The following is a 26,743-nucleotide window of genomic DNA, read 5'->3' as shown; positions in this document are numbered from 1 at the left end:
TATGATTAAAGGAATCTGAGTAGAGTGAAATAGAAAGTCTCTTTTTGCATTAGTACTCCTAAAGCTCAGTTAGTTACAAACCTTTGGAGTAGTGTATACATGAAATTTCAAGTGAAAATAGTAACATTTTGGAATCATCATGTTGGATCCACTATGAAAAATTTAAGGAAATCTTAATTTCAATGGGAGAATGTTAGGAGGTTTTATGTTCTTGCCCTGAGAAAGAGGTAATTATGGAAGAACTACAAACAATTTAAGGAAATTATCCTCTATTTTTACAAATGACAAGGAATACAACTCACAGAAAGTTATTTTTATTATTCAAAAGGATAATTTCTGTTGTGATTATATTTATTTAAAAAAAGATGTATCAATCACATGTATATATTATACTCTTTGAGAGATAATTGGCCTCAAAACACATATGTAGCCAACCAAGGGTGATGTTAAACTCTTCCTGATCTTCATGTTTCCGTCCAAAATACTGGGATACAGATGTGTGCCAAGAACCCAAGAATAAAATTTTACATCACCTTTACTACTTTTGATTTAAAACTGTTTCAGAGCAATATTAATAGGAATATTTAGGCACTGCCAATATAGCATAGTGGGAGAGCACTTGCCTTTGAGCCACACCATCAGAAACTACAACGGGAGTACTTTGCATCAGTTCTCCTTCAAGGCTACTAATGTCACAGAGAAAATTCCCTTGGAATGAACTCTGGGAATATTTTGTTTATGAGCCACAACGGAAGGATATAGCAGGAGGGTTTCAGCTCTCTTTTGAAACAAAGGAATTCGTTAGCATTAAAATTAATGACAGAAGTACTGTGGCATTTAAACATAAGAGACATGGGGCTGTCATTTTCACGTGTGCTTTAGGAGCTTCACAGTAGAAAACTCATCAAATTTCTGGGCCTTCTCTAGCTCTCTTGCTATTTTACATAATTGAGGTGGACTCAGAAGCATCTTCATTTGGGCAAAAACTACCGGACTGATACCAACATTTTCTAAAGCTTTATAACTGATATTTAATTTGGAACTGACCCTATTTGAGATCTGAGATTACAAAATATTACCTCTGAACCTGTTTTCTAAAGAAATGAACTTATAAAATGTGTTGCTCATGTAACCGCTGGTTAAAATATTTCTCGTCCGGAATTTGTGTTCCAGGCATTGAGCTAACAGAAACAGGAAAGTATCCAAGAATATTTCCACCTTCAAAGAGGTAGAAATTCAATTCAGGGGGAAAAGAAGGCAAAAATAAAATACGTTTTTGTGACTGGTCACATGGAAATTACTGAGATGCTTTATTAGAGATATAAGATTATGTACAAGGCAGAGGCAGGCGGATCTCTGTGAGTTCGAGGCCAGCCTGGTCTACAAGAGCTAGTTCCAGGACAGGAACCAAAAGCTACGGAGAAACCCTGTCTCGAAAAATCAAAAAAAAAAAAAAGATTATGTACAAAACTTCCCCAAATTTACCCAGGGACTCAGGAATAAATTACAATGGTTTTGACTGAAGAGATGGAGAGAGTGACCCTAAGCTAAGCTTAGGAAAGTGAAGAGTCACTACTTTGTTCCCAACACAGGGAACAATACAAACACTGGAAGGATTGGTCAATGATTTATATTCAGGTAGTACAAGCAGTTCATACTAAACAGAGCAAGAGTTAAGAGTATTCATCCAAGTAGTCAGTGCCCACCAGATCCTGTCTTAGAGGAGAACAACCTGCACAATGGAACATGAGCTTACCTACAAGGAACTTCAGCTAAAAAAACTTTCAGATTTTGCCAAGTGCTAGCACACAAATATCATAAGAAAACATATGGAGTGTCTTTGTGCAAAAATTCTAATATCAAAAACAAACAAACAAAAACCAAATTCACAAAAAGCACTATAATTAAAAACTGTAAGGCAATCAAATAAACAAGAGCTCTAATTTCAATATCTAATTTCAACTCATTACTTCTACTCAGTATTATCTTTAGATAAGAATAGCATTTGTTTTTATGATATTTGTCTATTTGGATTTACCTTGCATAGTTCCATATACTTTAAAGTCATCAAAGCTGAATATTCATATTTTGTTTTCATAACATTTTATTTTATTCAGTTGTTTATTATTTTAAACAAAGTATTATATATTTGTGAAGACATTGTGTGACATTTCTGTACTATTCAGAACCCATTCCCATTTTATGATGTATACTTAGATAATTCAAGTCTTATGTATATAATATTAATGCAGTTTTTTTTTATAAAAATCGCATGCTTTTAATATAGTACTGAGATAGAGGTTTAAATGTGTGTGTGTGTGTGTGTGTGTGTGTGTGTGTGTGTGTGTTTGGTTATTTAATGTAATTGTGTACATCATGTATGTCACACAAAACTACTGATCCCAGCACCATCTTTTCATACAAACAGAGTGATGGACGAAGAATTCTAAACGAAGTGCTGTGAAATAGTTTTGAACTGTCAAATTTAAATATTTTAAATTAGGTACTTATATATTTGAGTAGTTACAAATTTAAAATACTGAAATATTCTATTTTATTTATCTTAATCACAAATCATATTTTAAAATAATTTAACCTTGATACTTCCTTCTTTTGACAATATTATCTGTTTTAAGATGGAGAAAAATCATTTACTAATTTTATCAATATAATTCATTGCGTTCTAATGGATGGCTCATTTTCCCTCACTGCCTCACTGTCGTATTCTATTCTTTACTCCTTCAGTCTCTCTTGCTTAGCTTTCTCTCAGTCAAAGAATCCTGACTTGCGATTTTTACAAAGTGTACTCTCTCATGTCCACTTCAGCGATTATGGTCCATATTTTACTTCAGATATCATGTTAATCAATGATTTAACTTCTTTCCTGTTAAAATGGTATCTCTTATAATTTTCTCTCCTTTATCTCTCTTTGCATTTAATACTCTTTTCCTGCAAATCACATTATATCTTTATCTTTTAAAGTACCAATGATCATAGAAAAATGTAGGTTAAATAAAACTTGGAAGGACTGAGGTCCCAACCATTTTTCTCTAAGTAACTACAACATTGGAAAAGCAATTATATTCTATCTTTATTTCATTTCTATTTGTATTATGTTGAAACCAGATGATTTTTAAACTTGCTATAAAAGCCTCAGATTTTCTGCATTTAATTTTTGGTGAACTAATCAGACAGTCATTTTCTGTTCAATGTTCATCTCAAACTAAATGGCTTATGTCTTAATCTATGCCAGGAAATGTTCCAAGTGTGGGGAAGAAGCACCTGCCTTGTGATTTTGATTGTTCTGTTTATCTGAGATTCAGGACAGTTACTCTGACATCTCTCAGGGGAGATAACTTAGCAGAATTTGACATCATAGCTAAGTTTTATTAAAGCAAATTTGATGATTGGATTGTGTTTGAATTTTCAGTTTGTTTTGATATCAATGCTCCTATGAATTGACTTTTGAATACTCACTATAAATTCAGCTTTATGTATAGGAGGCCTAATCCTCAGTGAGATTTTGTTTGTAGACAGATCAGCATGAAGGCCACTAAGGTTAAAGGCAGTCCTGCAGATGGAATCTGACTCCAGAAAGAATAAAGTCATATATGAAGCAGAAGAGACTTCACAAGTACAAATTCATAAAACAAAGGCCCAGATATGAGGTAGTGAGAACTTGGCTGATTTCAAGTGAGGAACAGAGACTACCCCAGCAATCAACCCCACAGTCAACTTGATCTTAGCCTTCTAGATTTCAGAACTGTACAGGTGGCTCAGGCTATGCGATTCTTACCTTCTGCACAGAGAACACTTTAACGTGAACTGAAAAAGATTACAGTCACAGTCCATAGTTTCCATAAACACAAAAATAACACTACCACATTTAAAGAGCTTTAGTTCACCAGACCTGAAACACGTAGTGGCAATTTGTATAACAATCGTTTGATGTGGGAGTGACATATATCAATCTGTTGATTTCATTGGTTAAGCAATAAAGAAACTGCTAGGTCCATTTGATAGGCCCACCCTTAGGTAGGTGGAGTAAACAGAACGGAAGGCTGGGAGAAAGAAGCTGAGTCTAGGAGTCGCCATGATTCTCACAGTCCAGACAGAGGCAGGTTAAGATCATTCCTGGTAAGCCAGCTCGTGGGCTACAGCAGATTATTAGAAATGGGCTAGTCCAGGTGCGAGAGCTAGCCTAGAAGAGGCTAGATAGAAATGGGCCAAGCGGTGTTTAAAAGAATACAGTTTCCGTGTAATTATTTCGGGTAAAACTAGCCATGGGGGTGGCTGGGTGCCGGGGACACAGCACGCCGCTCCTTATTTCAACAATCGTTCTTAAATCAGTCCCCTTTTGTTGTTCAGCTTTAGTGACCTCTTATACTGCTTGCTGTTCCAATGTAGCTGCATAATCCACATGTTTTCACTTTTCTCACTTCGATTCACTTTTGGTGAGAAGCATGGGGCAATGTGTCTCTATGTATTCTAGACTGCCTTGAACTCACTATGTAATGCAAGCTGTCCTTCAACTCCTAACCTACACATCTGAGCCTCACAAGTGAAGGTAGGTAAACCTAATAATGCTAAGTACTATGATTTTAACTTTAATTTGTAATAGCATCCAGTTTTTGGATATATATATATACTTTTTGTTAATAGAAATCTGAAACTTAAATCTAATTCATTTTTCCCCAATGGTTTCTCTATTCTATGGGCCTTTTCTTCCTGTGGTTACTATTACAAGTAAAGGAGGTAAACTTATTTAATTTACTATGTTACATCATGGTCATCTTTGAGTCATTACTCTTTTACTACCCAAGCTGAAACAGTTCTAATCTTGGCACATTCCACATTCTGCATACCACAGTTTAGATACCCATCACTTCTGTCTCATGAAACGAGTATTACATTTCAGATTGTTCCAAATATCTTTCTTTCCAATGGAACAAGAAATTTCTATATTTCAATTCTGACACTACAACAGTTTACTGATACCAGAAAAATAATGTTTACATATTTTAATGAGTATTGTCAGATGCCTCATCAGCTGTCCAGGACTTCATTTTTCTAACCCAATCTGGCAGGCTCTTTTTCTAGTTCTCCTTTAAGTCATGCTGAAACACTTTTGTGTAGAGTAGGAGCGACTACAGGAAATGTAGTAGTAACAATGGCATGCATATTAATTACATTCTTTGGGCTAGGAACTACACAAAATACACATATCTCCCCCACAACACCAAATCTCGAGACTGGAGAGATGACTCAATGGTTGAAAGAACTGGCTTTTCTTCCAGGGGATTGGCTTGTTTACAAACACCCACTTAGTGACTCACAACCCTCTCTAATGCCAGTTTCCAGGGCACCTGATATTCTCCTCTCAGGGCTTATCTATGCTCTGAACAGGCAAGTCAATTGTACATAGATATTCACTGCAATCAAAGCACTCATACATATAAAAATGGGTTTAAAAATGTAAAGTCTCCAAAATAATTGTAAGATAACATTGTAAGTAAACTTGTCTTTGAACTAAAATGGTATTACAGTATGATTCTATACTAAAATTCAAACTTGGAATCCACTCTATTAAAATGTAGGCGATCATACCCATGAACTCTCCTACCTGTGTACCTCAAAGGTTGTTTCTAGAGCCCTCCATACTATTGCACCCTTGACTCATATGTAATGGCAAAGGTTTCAACCTGGAGAAAAATCCCATGAATAAGAGCCTTCTATAATTCATCCCCTTAAGAAATAAATTCTTAGATCTCCTTCCTAAATGATCCCATGGTGGAAAAGAATACTACTTGATCTATCTATCTATCTATCTATCTATCTATCTATCTATCTATCATCTATCTACTTAATATATGTTAAACAAATAGCATATTATAAACACATGTTTATATATATACAAATCTAGATCAAAAGCATTTATTCATTTTTGAATTGCTTAATATTGAAAACTTTACCCTGATTTTGTGTTATATATCTTCTTGACTTAAATTCTTCTCCCTTGATATTCTTTAATGAACATGTATTAGTAGTTAATGCTCCCTCAAAAGCTAGACAAAACATCTTTATCCATACAAAATTGCTTTGAAGATAATAGTAAGGAAAACAATCAACCAGCTGCAAATTGGACTGCTATTGAAATCTCTCAGAACCATTTCTGGCCATTTTGTTCATTAAAAATAAACACATATAACATCAAATCTTATAACTTGATACTGATATAAATTAGTAGCTATTCTAAGTAACTTAAATAACCCGGTGGCTGATACGCATTGAATTTATGTTCACTGAAGTTCCTAAGCTCTCTCCTTTCTCTTTCTTTCTTAGTTGTCTGCATGTCTCTCCCCTCTCCCTCCCTTCTTCCTTCCTCCTTCCAAAGATGCTACAGTACACAAACCACAAAATGTGTCCTTCCATAGTTAAAAAAACGGGGTCTGGAAGCTGCGGCATGTTTTTTGTCACAGCTTAATTGCCAGCACTAACATAGTTTATACAAGTTTAATATTCCATGGAATGAATTATTGAGTTGAAGTGTTGTTAAAAGTTTAACTTAGACTACTTCATGCTGCCAGGCAGTGGTGGCACACGCCTTTAATCCCAGCACTCGGGAGGTAGAGGCAGGCGGATCTCTGTGAGTTCGAGGCCAGCCTGGTCTACAAGAACTAGTTCTAGGACAGGTTCCAAAACCACAGAGAAACCCTGTCTCCAAAAAACCAAAAAAATAGGCTATTTCATGCTGAAAAAGTTAAGGGAGCCACTTTAGGGTGGGCAAGAGACTTGACCCTAGAGGGGCTCCCAAGGGCCCAAGATGAGGTTCCCAGTTAGTTCCTTGGGCAGCTGAGGATTGGGAACCTGAAATGACCCTATCCTAGAGCAATACTGACGAATATCTTGCATATCATCATAGAATCTTCATCTGGTGATGGATAGAGATAGAGACAGAGACCCACACAGGAGCACTGGACTGAGCTCCCAAGGTCCCAATGAGGAGCAGAAGGAGGGAGAACACGAGGCGTGCATTCACCCACTGAGACAGTGGAGCTGATCTACGCGGAGCTCACCAAGGCCAGCTGGACTGTGACCGAAAAAGCATGGGATAAAACCGGACTCTCTGAACATGGCGAACAATGAGTGCTGATGAGACACCAAGGACAATGGCACGGGGTTTTGATCCTACTTAATGTGCTGGCTTTGTGGGAGCCTAGCCAGTTTGGATGTTCACCTTCCTAGATATGGACGGAGAGGGGAGGACCTAGGACTTACCACAGGGCAGGGAACCCGGACTGCTCTGTGAACTGGAGAGGGAGGGGGAGAGGAGTGGGGGGAGGGGGAGAAGGGTGGGAGGAGGGAGAGAAGGGTGGGAGGAGGGGGAGGGAAATGGGAGGCTGGGAGGAGGTGGAAACTTGTTTTTTTTTGTTTATGTTTTTTTTCTTCTTTTCTCAATAAAAAAAGAAAAAAATAAAATAAAGTAAGAAAAAAGTATGAATTTTAAACCCTTTTAAAGTCAAAAACTATAGTAATCAAAAGGGATAAAATCACTAAGATAAAATTAAGACAATCATATAAAATAGGATTTGAATAGTATGTTGGAAGTGTGTCAAATTGTGGCTAAATATAACAATGGAATGTCACAATAAAGAAATTTTATTTTCTTTTAAATTTATTTAATTTTTATTTTATGTGTTTTTGATTGAAAGGTATCAGATTCCCTATAACTGGAGTTACAGACAGTTGTTAGCTGCCATGTGGGTGCTGGGAATTGAACCCAGGTTCTCTGGAAGAACAGTCAGTGCTCTTAACTGCTGAGCCATCTCTCCAGCCCCCAGGAATTTTCTTTTTCAAAAAAATCTAATGTGTTCTTTATAAGGGATAGTCCTAGAATGTAAACATAACAGAACATCATGAAGATTTAGGTAAATAAAAAAGTCAAAAGCATGCATTAATAAAAATAATACCATATGGATACTCTCAAGAAAATTAGACAAAAAGTTAAACAATAATAAGCATCTTTTCTTCACTTGAATTCTATTTTGTAAGCTATTAGGATAGCAAAATTTGTTTCCTTCCTGGTCCTATTTGTTTAGAATACATTCGTCCTCCATTGACTTTGAAGTGGTAAAACTATGTTTAAAACTAAGAAGCTTGTCTTTTGATCCATTTGCTCAGCCTGTATATCTTTGATTCCATAATTGAGGAAGTTAATGCCTCACAGGTAGGCCTGCCTAAAGAGTGGAGCAGGAAAGTCCACAGGGCCACAGCCCTACAGAAAGAACTGCACACAAATAAGGAATGCTGGAAGTGGGAGAAATAGTCTTCTTCAGGAAAGACCCAGCAATACTAAACTGTCAACCCAATAAACACTATATAAGTAGCATGATGTGGACTGCATAGACTATATTTAGGAATATATCAGTATTACATTTGTGAAATTTATGAAAAAAGAGGCAAGACATTTGAAACAGAGAAAGGAGAGGTGTATGGAATAGTTTGGAGGTAGGATCTAAAGGGAAAATATTGTAACTATATTATAATCTCAGAAATTGAAGAAAAGTCTAAAAATATCATTAGTTTAAATAACGGAGCAAATTGTTAAGAACACAATGAAGATGTATCCATCACATTGCATTTATGCATACTTTTCACATATTGACCTTATTAACTCTAGCACCTCTATGATATAGGGAGACCTTCCCTTCTGTCAACCGGGAAGGATAATAGAAACATTAGGAACTTGCCTGTGATTATACACTATTCAACTCCCGGTGGTCGAGAAATAAGACAAACAATAGCCAAGTTATTCAAATTGGTTAAACTGACAACCTTAAAAGCTTCTGTTCAGTAAGGATCTACTGACACTTCTCACTAACATAATAAATTCATCATGGCTTACAGGATTTTTCCTCAAAAATTATGTTACAAAGATGCTGAGGTTTTCTTCCTGGGTGCCCGCTCCTGCTCTCTCTCCAGCTTTCTGAAAGCGGTGTCTTGAAACCAGGCAACATACATTATCTTTGGATAGATTATCCCCGAGTCAGAATTGAAAACAAATGCTAGCTTGGTAACAGTAAGTAGGAGCTTTATGTTAGTCCCTGAACACAAACCTAGCCATGAAAAACTGTGAGGTGATGAATGTTTCTTACTTAATCCAAAGCCTTCATTATTAGGAAAGTACTATAAACTAAGGTATGGAATAGAAAAATATATTTTTTGCAATAAAAGACAAAAACAGCACAACAATTATTCTGATTGGACTTTAAAAGATGATTGACACATGTTACCTTCTAAGGTGACAGAGCAAAGATTACTTTGTTGTTGTGGGTTTTTTTTTTTTGTATTTTGAGAAAGGGTTTCTCTGTAGCTCTGGAGCCTGTCCTGGAACTAGCTCTTGTAGACCAGTTCTGCCTTGAACTCACAGAGATCTGCCAGCCTCTATCTCTGGAGTCCTAGGATTAAAGGCAAGTGCCACTACCGCCTGACTGACAAAGCAAAAATTTAAAAACAAAAACAAACAAACAAACAAACAAACATATCTCCTTACTTTCTTTTGAAGGCCACAACCACTTCAGTATTTTATTGAGTCTAGCCAAACAAGATGAGAACTATTTATGCAGAAAATGTATTAGACTTCAGGTAAGAAATACATTAATCTGAGGTGCTTGTGTTTATACTCCTTCTGTTACCCAACCATACTGTGTCTGTATTGTACATGCATTAGAAACAAGAAAATTTGTGGGCCAGTTGGCAGGGACAAGGTATCACTATGCAGTTCTGGTTGGTCCTAGAAGTTGCTTTGAAGACCATACTGGTTTTGAACTCACAGAGGTCCTTTTGTCTCTCCCCACTGAATGTTCGGATTAAAGACATAAACCACCATATCCAGTGAAACAAAAACATTTGCTGATGCAAGTTTGCTCATTCAGTTGGACATGCTTTCAGTTAAAGACTAACAAACAGGAGAACTAACAGCTCATTTTTCTGAGTCTATTTTCAGCTTATTGTCCCCCCTTCTGCCCTTTTCTTCTTTTCTCTTTACTAATATTTCTATTTTTGCTTGTTTCTGCCTCCCTTTACACCCCCCTTCCTTACACACATATCAGTTCAAAAACGCAATAAAATTTATCACTTATCAGAGGGACTTGACAAAGGAACACACAGAGAACTGTTCCAGTGCCACTAAAGATATTTGGTGCTGTTATCTATCCTTAAGGCACTCCCGCGTCATAATTAAAAAAAAAAAAAAGCAATGGGGGAACTTATTTCAAACTAATTTCAGTGTGGCAACCAAAGCCACTGACTCTAGTAGTGTTGCCATTTTTGCTCTTCATCATGCAGGTTATAGATATTAAGATAATTATCTTCATCTCTATCACAACTTAAAATGACCTACTTTTATTTACAGCTTTAAAGATGACTGAGTGAGGGCAAGGCCATGCCTGGCAACTAAGTTGCCAGAAGATATTTATCTTCAAATATAAACTAGAAAGAAAACTGGGGATACAACATGGAAGTAGAGTTCTTGCAGAGAATGCAGCAGGCAAAGGTTTAAAACACAGTATTGTGTGGAGAATGGGGAAAGGACAAATTCAGGTCAGTTTGAATTCTCGGTCACAGCATCAAAAAGAAATTAAGGTTGATTCTGAACAAATGAAACTTGCATCTTCCTTCTTGTCTCATAGAGTGGCTGTCATGGTCACTTTGCTAGTCTTTGAAAGTGTATGCGCTACCACCCCAGAGACAGCCAGGTTAACATCGACAACATAAGTGAAGAGGCTTGTGCCCTTTGGGCTGAAGAGTTAGGTGCTCAGGACAGTACTGTGTGAATATATTTCCTCCATGGAAATGTATCCATTGCAGTAATTCATATAGTCAGTAGAAATACACAAACATTGGCAAACCCAATAAGTAGTTTGACAGATTGAATATAAAGTAAAGGATCCCAGGATGGCAAATTACCTTTGGCTATGTAAAAGTAAAGAAAGTCTCTACAGAACTGCCATGTCTGTATAACATTATGTGTCATTATGGGTCTAATATTATTCATGGAATGATGATTTCATATAAATTATTGAGTATTTTTTACTTCCTTCTTTCCTCAAGGGAATGAATTTTATCAACAGAAAATGGAGAAACATGTGTCTGATTAAGGAACTATCTAAAACAATTCTCTCCCGTATCCACAGTGGAAATCTGAGACATGCTCATGCAATTCAGTGGGGAAATCTAGTACTGGGCCCATGGGTATGCACTGAGTTTTTCACTGTCTTGTTTGTGACAATGTACTTGGTTCAAGACTTTCTTAACAGAAGCTCAACTGTTTAGGAGACTTTCACTCGCAGAAATGATTCAAAATGTGTCAGTTGATATTTGCCCTAGAAGCTAGTATATCTGGTTCAGAGAAGAAGTTTTCAAGTGAAGTGTTAGAGTCAAGTAACCTGGAAAATTTAAAAATATTTGAAGCAGCTGCATTTGGCTACCATGACCTATGTGCATACTAGCTCCCCTACACATATGTCTATGTAAATCTACTGTTCTTTATGACTAGAGATTTATATGTAGTTGGGAGAGGCTGCTTATTCCTTTCCTGGAGGCCCTGACTCAAAATAATCACACAGAAACTATATTATATAAATCACTTCTTGGCCAATCACTTAAATATATTGCTAGCTAGCGCTTATATCTTAAATTAACTCATTTCTATTATTTTATATTCTGCATTGAGGTTTGTGGCATACTGGCAAGGTTCTGGCTCTCAGCTTGTCTTTTTCTCCTCTGGTTGCTCCATGGCTTCTCACTGACTCTACCCACTTTCTCCTAGCATTCAGTTTAATTTTACCTTAGTTTTCCCACCTAGCTCTATTCTGCTAAGCCACTGGTCGAAACAACTTTATTCATTAACCAAGAAAAGCAACACATATACAGAAGGACTTCCCACATCATTTCAAGTTCAGAATATTGTGAAGATCCATATGCAAACACTTGGCAACTAGCTTACTATTTCTTTTATACATTGTTTTCTTTACAGGTCAAATAAAACAAAATGGGATCGTTCCATTCCAAGAGAGAAAGACTTACTTTCTGTATAAATCATTCATTTCTGCATAAATGTGGACATATGCATTCATATTTTACTTTTTGCAGCATCCAATATTTCTCTCTGAGTCTGAAAGTTTTGGTTGTTTCATGGTAGTCTGTGATCTAGACACCTTTTATTTATGATTTCAACTGAAACTCCTTACAAGTTTATGCCCAACACTTGTTAAAAGATTATGAATCCAGATTACCCAAGGAAGGAAGGGCAATATCTATGCTTGCCGCATCTACCCTGAACAACACTACTTATGCCTGGATGTCTTCTTCTTTTTAACCTCTGCAATTAACAGACAGACTGCAAATAGGAAAAATCTCCAGGTGTACAGCAGTCAGAGAGATGCAGTAGATCCATTTTAGCTTTCATTTTCAGACTCAAACAGAGGAAAATGAACCCACCTGTGATATACCCACAGCAAGTGAATACCAAGGCAGAAAGACACAGATGTTAATCAAGGTGTAGAACACTCTAATATGCATAGAGACGCTATCCCAACTGAAAAGCAAGTGACTCCTTATGCCTTCTATAATATAGTGGAGAAAGCAAATACCGTAGCTATGGGGTTAGTGAGGATTCTGGATATGAAGTTTGAAATGTGTATACATACAGATATAAGGAATTTTGAAAGTTAGTAATTAATAATACGAGCAAGACAATTTCAATATATCTAGTGATATTTTCTACTGATCGGGAGACAAATAATTACTTTTCTAAATCTTTGGGAAAATATACAACACTAATAGTCACAGATCTTCATAATATGTTGTTTAGTTACTTTATCTGTAAGAAAGGGTACAGAATTATTATTTTACAGGATGTATTTATTTAATCTTCGCAGTTTTTAAGTATCTCTCTTTTAACTAAGCATATTAATGCACACCTGCAATCCCATCACTTGGGTATTGGAAGTTCATATCAGTGTCAATACACAACACACACACACACGAATTAGAAAAAAAAATGTGCCATGATGGACATAAATCATATGCTCATAATGGCCATAACAATGGGGATTTCTAATAAGTCAACTAAAGAAAAAAGACTGATAGTCTCTTTCACTGATGAACACTTTCTCCTGACCTGACCACCAGTATAGTCCCACATGTTCAAAGAGAGGTGTTATCCATAGGGTTGTCATGCAACATCCTGGCCTTCCAGCCACCTGAAATGGTCACAGAAGCCTACTCAATCCTCTTTGATGGAGTAAATTACAAAAATCTAGTGCCACCTTCTCTTAGCACTATTTAGAATGATGGTAGGGCCGCCATAGCAACAACAATGGCTGGCACAACACTGACCCTTGACCCCTATGAAGCTTCTTATCACATTATATAAAACTCATCTAAACATTTTTACAGCAGAGTATCAAGATATGTGTTTTACCAATAACAACTGCTTCTATATTTGGTATCTTAACTAGTGTTCCATAGCTAGTTATATTGAAATTAAGAACTGGATCTACAAATCCTAGAGTTAGAGTACCCACATGACCACATATACTTCCTCCTGACAGTTCACAAGCATGCCATTCTACATAGTTCTGAGTTTATTGCAGTCACTCTTCGAGCATCTGCAGGTGAAGACAGCATCCTCCAATTCATCTTTGGTCACTGATACATATGTCAGTTTTGGTTAGACATTTGGTTCTAATCTAAAGCCCAAGATAATGAAAGCAGTTATTAGTTTGACAGCCCCTCCTTCACAACAGAAATGTATGTTAATTATGTAAATTGATGCAGTTAATATTTAGAAAGCTGTAGAACACTGGTTCACAAGTACAAGTAGACAGAAACCATGTAAGCATCTGAATGGCAGAAGGTTTTAATGTATCCAGTCTGGAAGAAAGCAAAACCAGAGCTCAGAGAAAGAGGAAGTTATACTCATTTTCTGGGCTATTTTTGGGGGGTATTTAATTCAGATGTTCTCTGAATAGCATTTACCAACCATGCTGTATTATAATATTATTTTCAATATATTATATTCATAGAAGACTACAGTGACAAGACTTACTACTTCAATTAATTAAATTAATTAGAGTATATTTGGCAAATAGTCAACATAATTAGGCTCAATTGAATATAACAGTACTTTTTTAGCCACTAAAATAAATAACAGAATAAATTTCTTGAAGTTGCTTTTAAGATAAGTACATTAGCAGTCACTTGCTACATCTCAAAAGAGATAATGAGAAAAAAATTAAGATATTTCCCATAGCTATAATTCCATTTGATTACTAAGATTACATTCTGGTAATAGATCTAAGCATGACCTGAAGGAATATTTAAACAACAATAATGCCTTTCAATGTTTTGGAACAAAGGTTTGATTAAATAAAAACAATGATAGACCAAGACAGTTGAGACCCAAGTTCACTCTGAAGGATATAAGTCCTTGATTACCAACAAAAGTAAAGCCTTTTTCCCAGAAGTACTTTCAAAGTAGCTTCATTGAGTATACATGTATGCATGTATCTCCCACCAGTAGATAGCCAACACAAAATAAACTAAATGACAATTTTGGAAGGTTTTGTCTTACAGTGCTTTGTTTTGGTATTTTTTCCTTCTTACAGATCTTTTGCTTATATGTTATGGTTTCTGTTTTGCCTTTATAGATTTTCTCTGAATGTGAATTTGGGTGCCTCAGCATCTTTGTGTGTGTTTCTTTTGCTTTGTTTTTATGGGTTTTATCTGTGTGTGGATTTGTGTGACTCAGCATCTATGTGTGTTTCTCGTGCTTTCTCTTTTGCTCCTTTTAAAATGCTCATTTATTTGTTTTCATCTTCATTTATCTTACCATTCTCATTATTATTTTAAATGCCTATTTATATTCTATCGATGGATAGAAGTGTCTGCATTTGGGTGAGTGGGGGTGTGTGGAGGATCTGAGAAGAGCTGGCGAATGCGAACTCTAATCAGAATACAGGGCATGGAAAAAAATCTGTTTTCAATAAAACATAATAATTAAAAAGCTTTAAATGCAGTTATGAAAAAGCAAATGTGTTTTTTGCTTTAGAGACTACAGTTCAGTAAAAATTGAGCTACAACACATGAAGGTGAACTAAATGGCTTTCTCTTGAATTGAGAAATTTATTAAAAGTATCGATCACATCATGTAAACAGTGGCACTTGTCACGTGTGTTATGGAAAACATGACAAGCAGCTGTAGCAGGAGAGTGAGTGAGGGGATTAGACAGAGCAGACAGTAGTTTGTTTTTAGTATCTTCTGTAATGGTTCTGTGTGAGAGGGACCTTGCATGGTGAGAGGGTGAGAGGCCTCACAGTGGGGTAGTTGGGGAGAGACAAATACTCCATGCATACAGAATTTGTGGAGAGTTTCCTGAGAAGGGAGAGGGAGGAAGGGAGGAAGAGAGGAAGGCAGGAAGGGAGGGAGGGAGGGAGAGAGAGAGAGAAGCAAAAACTGGTTACCTCTTCAGAACAACAGTAGGAAAGGAGAGCAGGAATGGGTGGAGCTTGTATCTTAAGGGGAGCTTTTGCACCTGGATACAGATTACACAAGTAGTGGCAATCATAGGACCTTGGGCTGACCGGGGGATTGCTTGAGTTCATCCTGCCAGGTGTCAGACCAGCATAATGCCTAAATCCTACCATCTTCAATAAAAAGAGAGGATCCTGACTGGTCCTCCCTTCACTTTTTATATCTGTTAGGTTTCAAACCTGGCACAAAGCTCAGGTGCCTATTAACATATCAAAACAGAACCAGGTTCTCCCAACATCCCTTGATTCCTACCTGTTGCAGGGTCAGCCTGACTGGCAAACCTTGTCCCCTACTCTGAACTCTCCAGCCCAGGTATTTGACTGGGCTTCCTTCCCCTATTTCCTTTGCCCCCATTCAACTCTGCCAGTCTCGTGATCCAAGCAAGCCACTCTTGGCCAAATCCTCCCCTCTGGTTGCTTCCTCTCTCTTTCCTGACATGGCCTAGCTCAGTCTGGCCCATGCTCACTCTGGACTCTCCCAGATGTTTCTGCCTCTGCCCCTGGCTTTGCTCTCCCTCCTACCTACAATACACCTTCTCCTCCCCCTAGGAGCAGTCAAGTCCTCCTTATTTTATTCATTTATTTATTTACTAATTTATTTATTCATTCATTCATTCATTCATTCATTCATTCACTGTGTTCCAGTCAAATGAACTTTACATTTCCTCATTTAACACGTTCAATATAGATGCCATAATCTACATAAAAATATCAAAATGTACCTTTTCATGTCAATACTATAAACCTTGTGGTTATGACAAGAAATTAAAATTTTATTTTCCCCACCTTGGGCTACTTCTATGCAAACGTTTCATTCTTCCTCACCCAGTAAACCTTTGTTTACACAAAGGCCCACTGCCCTATTCTAGAATTTGTTAATCTGGAGTAGTGGCCTCTACCACAGTCCAGTAACTGCATGCTTAATCAGACTAGTCAACTGTATAAGGTTGTGAGGTCAGACTCCAGCCAATGGGGAAAAGGTATAGCTGCCACCTGAGTTAGAATCAAAACCAAATTCACATTCTATCTCTGTGTGTTCATCTCCAAAGCACACCCTCTTGATCAAAAGTAAAGTTTGCCCTCCCCAGACACCTCTGTTGGAGTGGTGGTCCCTTTCTTTTCAATACTGAATGTATTTCTGATATCTAAAATAATGATTTTAATAATACATAATGATAAAAGCTGCTGCTACCAATGGAATATATTTCAGCAAATTCATACGAAAGCTAAGTCTCAGAAGCATTGCCTCTGAGATTATAAAGGTGGAGCCCTCAGGTACTGGTTTAGAAGTCTTAGAGGAAGAATGTGAGCTTGTTTCTCATCCCCCTCTGGGCCGGCTCTCAGACCCAGGCTCTTTATTTTGTAGTACGTATGGGTACATTTGAATTTGAGAACTCTTTAGAATTTGTACACCTAAGTAATCTTGTGCAAGAAATTTTCCAAGACTAAATAATACATCTCAAAAAATTTTCTCAGAATATATTACAGAGTTGTGAGTAAACCTAGCAGTTTCAGAAATAGAGGTGCTAGGAGCTTTTTGTTTGTTTTGTTTCTTAGTCTTATGAGGCTCTTAGGATACAAACAGGGAAAAGAGAGAAAAGGTGGAATGTACCAAAAGAACTGTGCTGGCTCGAATTGATTATACCTCCCATTGATCAAGTCTGACTCCATGATAACAAACAGAAAATATCAAAGAGACCAGAGGGCTGTTTCATACCACAGAATGTTGCTAATTTTTATATCATTTTCATCTTAAAATGTGTTAATTATTAATGAATTGCTTGCTTATTAAAAGCTTCAAAGAACTGAGATTTTTCTTTTTTATTTTTTAACCCAGGCATTATAGTCAGTCATGATTTTGCTGATGAATCTATTTACATTTATAAAGACATAAGAGAAAGTTCCTGAAAGGGACATTCTATGTGCAGACTTAGCTGCCACCAAACAAAGGCTATGCTGTCAGATGCCTCTGAGCCCTGTAACAGAGCTTTCCCTCTGTGTTTTAATCTTACCACTTAAGGACTCCACTGATGTACATGAGAAGCACCTTAATTTATGATTTTCTCTGTGTTTCTGCTAAAACAATGATCTATTATCACTTTAGAAAGTGAATTCAGAACAAGCTAAATCCGTGTTTCTGAGCAATTGTTGCTCATAGTTTGCTTCAGAGTAAATCATCTTTTATCATTTTTTATCTTTTCTTGAGTGTTCTGTTTTCTCATTCACAAAGAACTCCTTAGATATTTGGATGAAGAAGCCCTTAAAGAGATTGGCAAAGGTGAAGTGATTAGTTTTTTTTATTCGGTGTGGCTAGGTTGGGTTATGTTTGGCCAGATATCAGAACTTAGAAATTGTTTCTGAATGGTATTAATTTTTAACCAGCAGACACCAAGAGACACAGACTTCAACCGTGGAGGAATAATCTTCACCTAGATGAAGATGAAGGCTTTGAGTGTCCAGAAGAACATGGTTGTCTCCCTAATATTTCAATGAAAACCAGAACATGAATCAGCAGTCTACTGTCCTGTGGAATATAGACAAGCCTGCTACAAAACACTTATCAGGCTGGCCAGCTTGACAAACTGTTAGTTCTATGGCAGCTCCCAAAACGATAGTGTCCTAAACAGGACTCTGCTAAGGTAAAAGTATTGCTGTTGGGTAAACAGAAGCTCAAGAGTATGTTTCTGTTTATCAGAAAGCCATTTCCCATCTTTCCACTCCCTATCCCCCACCACCACTGACTGACTGTCATAAGATTCATTTGCTTTCCTGCCGTGTTCTGTTCTCTCTGCTCTCCAACAAACAGCCATGGCAGTTTGGTCCTCAAATAACCCTTTCTTTCTGCCCGTGGTGTTTTCCAGTTCAGTGGTTTCGCTGTTTCACTGCACCATTGCTTATAATAATGCCGGACTTGCTGACTCCCACAGAACGGAAGCCAAGGAGGCAAGCATATCGTTTTCCTTCCCTTTATGCATATATGCATATCTATTTAAAAACTGAAAATATTCCTCACTTGGTTTTCAAATAAGACAGAGAACTTGGTCTATATAATTTTTCACTTCTTAATTTAGACTAATAATTACAACTATGTATCTTTGAATCCAATTAGGCATCATGATTCCTTTCTATGTCACTATCATAAAGCTAAAGTAGCTTTTTGTTGAAAGAAGGCAAAATATTTAAGCTTATTTTTGTGGGACTCAGACAGCTTGGTCACATGGGTCCATAACAACTTGGCCACACGGTTGCCATGACTCTTAATAAAAACCAGCTAAAAAGCAGGCCTGAGTTAAAGTTTAATGGCAGGCAACACTGGGTTCCAGGGAAAGCCATAAACTGATACCATCAGGGAGGGCCAGCATCTAAAGGAAAGTACCCAACATTCTAAACATTAAATAAGATGACAGAAGGTCAATAAATGCCACTAATTCACATATTCCCATTTTGAAAAGACCCCTAGATAAATGTCAGCCAATTAGGGTCCTGAATCATGAAAATCCCCTCACCTGAACCTCTACTATGATAAAAACCCTACTGCAACTGGGTTGAGCACTTTCTAGTCTCAACTGCTGCTTATGATGGAGAATCCAAGCTTAAGCTTGAATGAAGGCTCTTTGCTTCTATTTACAAGTGCGAACCTCCTGGTGGCTTTTGGAGAGTTCCATGATCTGAACATTGCAATTTTCTTTTGAAATAAATGATCATCTTTTTATTTTATTCATTATTTGTGTGTGTGTGTGTGTGTGTGTGTGTGTGTGTGTTTGTGTGTGTGTAAAAGTACATGGAAACTCAGGAACAAACACAGGTCATCAGACTGACTGGGCAAGCTCTTTTCCCATTGGCCTCTCACCTGCCTCATCAAATAAATTTTCTACTTCCTTCCACCTTGGAGGAACTTGAATAAGACAGAATGTAAAAGGGAGTGAAACAACAGGGAGTTTTAAAACCAGATGTTTACATGGAGGTAAAATAAGGTTGTTCTAAAAAGAGGTGAAACACTACATCCTATAGAGAAGCTAATAAAGACAAGAAAACAAAGAACTCAGATTCTTGAAGTCCCTAAGTTTGACTATATTCACTAAGCCCCTCCAGCCAAGAATGTATAAGCATTAAAGTTAACTATATTAAAACTAAAACCTTCCTTTTCACTTAGACAGAAAAGGGGAGGTGATGTGGGATTCCCCTCTAAAGCTGTGAATACCATTGGTTAATAAAGAAGCTGTTTTGGGCCTGTAATAGGGTAGAACAGATATAGGTGGGGAAAACTAAACTGAATGCTGGGAGAAAGAAGGCAGAGTCAAGGAGAAGCCATGGAGCCCAGCCAGAGACAAACTTACTGAAACTTTGCAGGGAAGGTATAGCCTTGTGGCAATACACAGATTAATAGAAATGGTTTTAATTAAGATATAAGACCTAACCAATGAAGATCTAGAGCTAATAGACCAAGCAGTGATTTAAATAATATATAAATAATAAAAAAAAGAGCTGAGGGTCACTACCAGGCAAGCCTTTTTCTTCCTATGAGCCAAAGGTTTTATTAATTCATTTCTTGCATTTGAAGTGCTCTTCAATGACATCCTTGGCCTGAAATTCCTTGCCATAGTTAACTACTATACAACTGCAACCAACCACTTCCCATGGCTACCCATCTAGATCAATTTAACAAAAGCCCTAGTTTCTAGTTGCCATCAACCTTAATTAGGTTGATTTGTTGCTCAGCACAAAGCGCCTCCACAAACTTGACATTCCTAGGCCCATCACAATTTGATGTGAGCACACAAAGATGGGTCTGACTCCTGTCTAAGGCTTTGGCATCTTCACAAGTGCCATATGCTAGGTCATCATGGATGTCAGCTGTCTTCAGCACCTCTTGTAGAGCAATATTAACAACCATTACACTTCTAGCAGCAATGGCTTCCTCAGCCTTGGCAGTGGATCACAGGTGAGGCTGAATCTTGAAAGCACCCAAGCCTCTGCTTCCTTGCATCCCAGTAGTATCAGGAAAAACAGAAGCTGGCTTTTTAAAAGAAGTTCAGACAGGCTGCTTTCTGCAGCTGAAGGAAACAGAAACCCACCAAAGGGCCTAGAAGAAACAAAGACCAGCCAACTCCCTAGAAGAGGCTCAGACCAAATGAAACAGGCAAAAAGGACATTGTCCTAACCTGATGATCTTTCTGGAGGCTGTCCAATGTATCCCAGGTTTTCAGCTTTAGTGAATGTCACCTGACGTGGTATGTTTTTGGTGCAGCCGTGATTGAGCCATTTCTGCTCCTGGAAGTGACCTTTAACTCATATTCTTGTAAGTAACCCCAATATAACTCACTGATTCACAAGTAGGATTTTAGATATAGTCATACGTTTGTCTGACATGGGCTCCTATCTTGCTTGACAAGACATCTGCTTACATTTTGTCAGAAACATGATGGAGGAGGGTCATCTTCCTATCTGTTGATTTCATTGGTTAAGCAATAAAGAAACTGCTTGGCCCTCATAGGTTAAAACATAGGTGGGTGGAGTAAACAGAACAGAATGCTGGGAGAAAGAAGCTGAGTCAAGGAGTCGCCATGATTCTCCCACTCCAGGCAGACGCAGGTTAAGATCATTCCTAGTAAGCCAGCTCGTGGGCTACACAGATTATAAGAAATGGGCTAGTACAGGTGTGAGAGTTAGCTGAGAAGAGGCTAGATAGAAATGGGCCAAGCAATGTTTAAAAAAATACAGTTTCCGTGTAATTATTTCGGGGCATAAGTTAAGCTAGCCAAGCAGGCGGTCGGGGTGCTGGGGACGCAGCCCCGCCGCTCCTACTACAACAAAAACAGTTTAAGAATAAAGTTTTGCTCTGAAATATGATGTTTTCAAACCACATATTTTCAAGGGCTATGCTCCGTGGCAGGAGAAAGTCAGTAACAGACTAGACTTTAAAAACCAGGCCTTCCAAATCCCCCATTTCACACAGACTGTGTCTGAGGCTAGAAAAAAAACACTTCAGCAGGAGTCTACCTTCTTGATTTCTGCAAAGGGTCCCACAGATATCACACTAGGTGAGACAAGACTATAACATGCAGATGCATGCAAATATGGACAATGTCTTTCTTCACTCTATTTTTAACTTCAATAATAATCTAGTTCCCTTTCCAGGAACACAAGCATGAATTTAATATTCAGAAGATTCAGAATGGTACAAATTATATACAAAGTTATACTTTGATGATGTACTGGATTATCAATAAAAATGTATCTTTAAGGAAATAAAACTGTAATAATCATAATGCTCTCTTAGTAGCCTAAAACACAAATATATTATTAACATCAATATCCAGGACAAATATGTAGATGGAATAAAACACGGCAAGAGAAGAAGAAAGTAATGAGATAATGAAAACAGAAATTGAAAACAAACCAGACTTCTCTGTATGTAGATCTCTCTCATGCATGTGCATATTCAAAAGATTTACTTACATGTGTGCCCATCAATGCTTGCATTTCTATATTATATATAATAATATTTACAATCAAGGAATGAGAAAGGAAGATGAATATGAATGATAAATTTTGCTTTAGCTTAAAATACTCACCAACTGTTCCTGAATATGATACTTGTGAGGTATATTTAATAAAAACAAACAAGCAAACAACAACAAACCCCAATAGACTAGGTATCAAAACCTGTGCCTGTACCTTCCAACCCTTAAAGAGTTCAGGACAGTCTGGCTACATAGGAAGACTTTGAGTCTCCTTATCCTCCAAAAAGAAAAAAAAAAAACTAAACAAAAATAAAAACAAACAAAATCAACCACAAAAGTAGTCAGCTGCAATGAGAAATATGTATTGATGACTAAAATCAAGTTGAATGAAATAACTGAACAAAATACATTTCTATAATATTTCTGCATATTGGCTATGCTTTACTGAAATACCCTGTTTCACATACCAGACTGGCTATGCATTTCTTCTGTGCACATGCAGTTTCTCCTGTACCTATTATGCAACATCTAATATCTGTTCATCCTATCAACTTCTTTTTGAATATTTTTATTCCTCATTTATAGACATGATTTGGACTACTGAGTCATGTGGTTTCACTCCACCAATGTCAAATCCAATTTTCTCCAGCTCCTTGTTCTCTCATAATGCTTCTGTATAGGACTTGGAAGCTCTTTCTACCATTGCAATGCTCACAAGGTCCCATCTGAACCTCAAGATCACACACATCCAATGTCTTACTTTCATCACATTCTTCCTATCGCCTTGCCTTGTATTAATTTTCAGTAAGTTGACTGTAACTTTAATGCAGTTCCACAAGCTCCTCCTCCTCCAGGTAAATATGTTCTCTATGTTTCAGGGTAAGCCCCAACTCTGAAGAAATTTCCCTCAGACCCCTCACACAGCCCTTGCCTATATTCTCAAAAAAATATCCTTCAGTTTCTTCATATGCAGAAAAGGTTAATGAAGCAAACGTTTCTGAATGTTAAAACTACTATTTGCATATTTTCCCCATTTTCTTCCCAAACATCTTAGTCTTAGAGAATAAAAGCTACCCTTCTCTTTGGGCCTCAAATTGTTTTTATATTCCTAGTACATTCCGAATCCCATCAAATATTGTTTCTGTTCCATAAGGTTCATCTTTGCTCCTCATCTGGTCATTTTCATAGTTGTACACATAGGATGCAATATATGAACTACTTTATGTGATATATTTGATGTAATATGTGACGTATATTAAACACCATGAGATAAGATATTGTTTTAGTCTGTGTTCTGTTGCTGTGAAGAGACTCCAAGACCACTTCATCTGTTATAAAGGAAAACATTTACTTGGGGCATGCTTTGAGTTTCAGAGGTTTAGTCCATTGTCATCATGGTGGAAAGGATGGTGGCATATAGGCAGACATGGTCCAGAGATTTCTCAATCTGAATCTGAAGGCAGCAGAAAGAGAGAGACACTGGGGCTGGCTTTAGATTTGAAATGTCCATTCCCAGTGACATACTTCTGCCAACAAGGCCACACCTCCTAATCCCTGTTAAGCAACACCACTCCCTAATGACCAAGCATTCAAATAAATGAGCCTGTGGGGCTATTCCTATTCTAACCACAACAGACATGTTTCAGTACTATTAGCAAGATGGCCATAGTATAAACAATGATACACACACATATACACTATGTGTGTGTATGTGTGTGTACTTTGCAGTTAAACTTAAGAAAATAAAAGCAACGGGATTAATTCCACTGTCTCTTGCATCTATTCTTCAGTATTCTTTAACTTAGCTTTTACTCTGACAGAGTCATAACTACATAACCATAACCATTATGAACTTTTTGGTATTTATGAGAATAAGAGAAGAAAATGCTATCAGTTTTTTGAAGCAAACACATGCTTAATGTTCATAAAAGTAATTGTGTTGATTAGATAACACGAATTCATAGATTAGATATCATTACTATCCATTATTAAGGAGCATTGCAGTTTGCCTGAAATCATAAAGCTGGTAATACATAGAAGGATTCTTGGATTAGATTTCTTTCTTGACAATATTTTACTTAACCATCTCTACTCTGGAAATAATTGAAGTAGTTTCCTGATTTATTTGTATGGAGGCTCTTTCCTGACATGCAAAATTATTTATTGTTATTATTATTATTATTATTATTATTATTATTATTATTGTGACATTACTACATAGGAAACAGTGAAATCACAAAATTTTAACATTGAAAAATATAGCTATTTCTTTTAATAGAGAAGCAATAGTTGTGAGAGGTATGGAGGAAAATTCTCAAATGTACATTTGGAGAAAGATAGCAAAAAATAAATTTACTTTCATGTGTATTTTCAATAATTGATCAGTCCCTTCACCACTAAATTGTTTTGTATACTACAAGTTCAGCACTAAATTGGCAATCTTCATGATGACATAAGGTGATTTCCAGTCTCAGAAAGTGTATAGAATATTTATACAAACTAAAACTGTAGGTATGAATCATTCCAATTATGATGACTCTGTACAAATGTATGTATGCATCCATAATGCCTTATATACAATTAAATATAATTCCACAGCACTGTTTATGTAATTATGAAACTTAAATGTCTAGAAAAAAGAATGGGGAAGGTATTTTCCTATCCACTCAGAAGCACACAGTGTTGCCTGTGGCTCCTTAAGTGATGAACACCATCAATGCGATGGAGGCTCAGCTGTAGGGTTCATTTGTCTTGTTTGACCTGTGTCATAACTCAGGATAAACTTCAGACTACAGAAAACAAACGATTTTCATCATAGATATTACCCTACATGACACTGCTGGTGTTTCAAAATTATTTTGTATTCCTCATAGAATTTGTAAAATTGGTAGAACTCTATATTCTGAAATATCATCAGTGTCGCATAAAATAAATTTTTGACAGCAATGAAAGGAGCCAAATAATCAGATCACAAACTTCTAATAAAAATATAAAAATCAAAGCCTTCTCAGAGATGATCACACAAATCAAGGACTTAGCAAGGAATGCAAAGTGTAGGCAAACACTGAGAACTGGCCCAGTGTGCAACATACAGAGGAAGTCAGATCCAAAGCACATGGGGAGGCAGCAGCAAGCGCACCCTTCATATGGTGCTTAAGGATCAGGCAACCCACAACATGTGGATCAAGAAATGTGGGGTGAAGAGCTTTCCTAGGGAGAGTAAGAAATCAAGAAGAGGAGAGGAGAAAAAAAAAAGAAGAGAAACCAAAACTTTCATTAAACAAGATGTAGAAACATAGATTCAAGAGCGGTACTGAACACAGAAACTGAGTGAGAGTCATTGGTAGGGATTAAAGAAATGTAAGGGGAGAATTCTTATCAAAGAACACGTCTAGTATGTGGAGGAAGTTTATTCATGAACCAGGCATTTAACATCAAGGGACTAGAATAAGACTAAAACAGGAGTTGGGTTCAGAAAACACAGTGCCTCTAGTTAGCCCCCTCCCCCCTCTGATAACTGGAAGATACTAATAAAGTACATTATTTGCATATTTCCTTCTGCTTTTAGAGTGTAATTCAAAGGAATGGACATTTGAAAATGTTTAAAATGAACCAATCCTGTTAACTTATTCACATCTATGTGCCTTGATTACATGTATGTTTCAGAGATGTCAAGAGACACTTGGATTTTTATATTCCAAGGTATCTGACAAACTCAGGATCCTCAATTAAAAAATGATTCCAGGCTGGGTGGTGATGGCGCACACCTTTAATCCCAGCACTAGGGAGGCAGAGGCAGGCGGATCTCTGTGAGTTCGAGATCAGCCTGGTCTACAAGAGCTAGTTCCAGGACAGGCTCCAAAGCCAGAGAGAAACCCTGTCTCAAGAAACAAACAAACAAACAAAAACAAAACAACAACAACAAAAAGATCCCAATGTCTTCAAGTGCGATGTAGATATTTCTATCCCATGTAGAGTTTAAGAGATTAATTTAGGGTAATTTTTAGATGCTTCAGCATTGTCCTATATTATTCCTATTACTGTTTCATGAGCTCAACAACTTAGAAATATTGATGAGTGTGAAATATCATGGTGATGTCAGAAGTATTGGTATTCTTGGAAATACGTTTCATTCATTAATTAAAACATATACACTTAACCTTAAAGTTATAGAGACCACTACAGTTTTAAGGAACTTTTTATTTTGCATAAATCCATGGCATCTGAATTTTCTATAAGGAATTTTCCTTTACATCTTATGAAACTAGTTAACAAATGTTATTTTAAACGATGTGACTCATTATACGGTTCTAGTTCTGCATGGATTAGAAGCCTTGGGGGCCACTGATGATGGACCCATCTCTTGCGTCACTTTTGGACACCACCTTCCACTTCTCTGGTAACATTAGAAAAAAGAGCATCACAAATGTACATCCTTAGGCTTCCTGCTTAAAATAATATAACAAATCTAGCCTCTATTGAAGACATGACATACTGAAATGCTGCAGGTATAGCTGCTTACAGAACTTACATCATGCATCATTGCTAAACTTCTCTGCTTTTCTGAATTCTAAAAAAATGTAATTGTTCCTATTTCTCCTTTGTTTGACAATTTAGCCAAGTGTGGACACCTTATCCCTTACACTCTGGGATTCTCACTCTATCCCTAAACCCCTCTCCTA

At 37.0% G+C, this 26,743-nt stretch overlaps 1 protein-coding gene and 1 pseudogene across 2 annotated transcripts in view; both read right to left on the bottom strand.

The window, feature by feature from the left end:
• Positions 1-26,743, bottom strand: part of Mdga2 (MAM domain containing glycosylphosphatidylinositol anchor 2) — a 725,366-nt gene that overhangs the window by 291,556 nt on the left and 407,067 nt on the right. The window lies entirely within an intron of this gene.
• On the bottom strand, positions 20,140-23,233 carry LOC121452454 (annotated as a pseudogene).

Source organism: Microtus oregoni, unplaced genomic scaffold, assembly GCF_018167655.1.
Source record: "Microtus oregoni isolate MIOR12 unplaced genomic scaffold, Mior012 000009F_ref0000495, whole genome shotgun sequence".
In the NCBI taxonomy this organism is placed as follows: domain Eukaryota; kingdom Metazoa; phylum Chordata; class Mammalia; order Rodentia; family Cricetidae; genus Microtus; species Microtus oregoni.
Note: the sequence above shows the minus strand (reverse complement) of the source record. Positions and strands in the feature narration are given on the sequence as shown.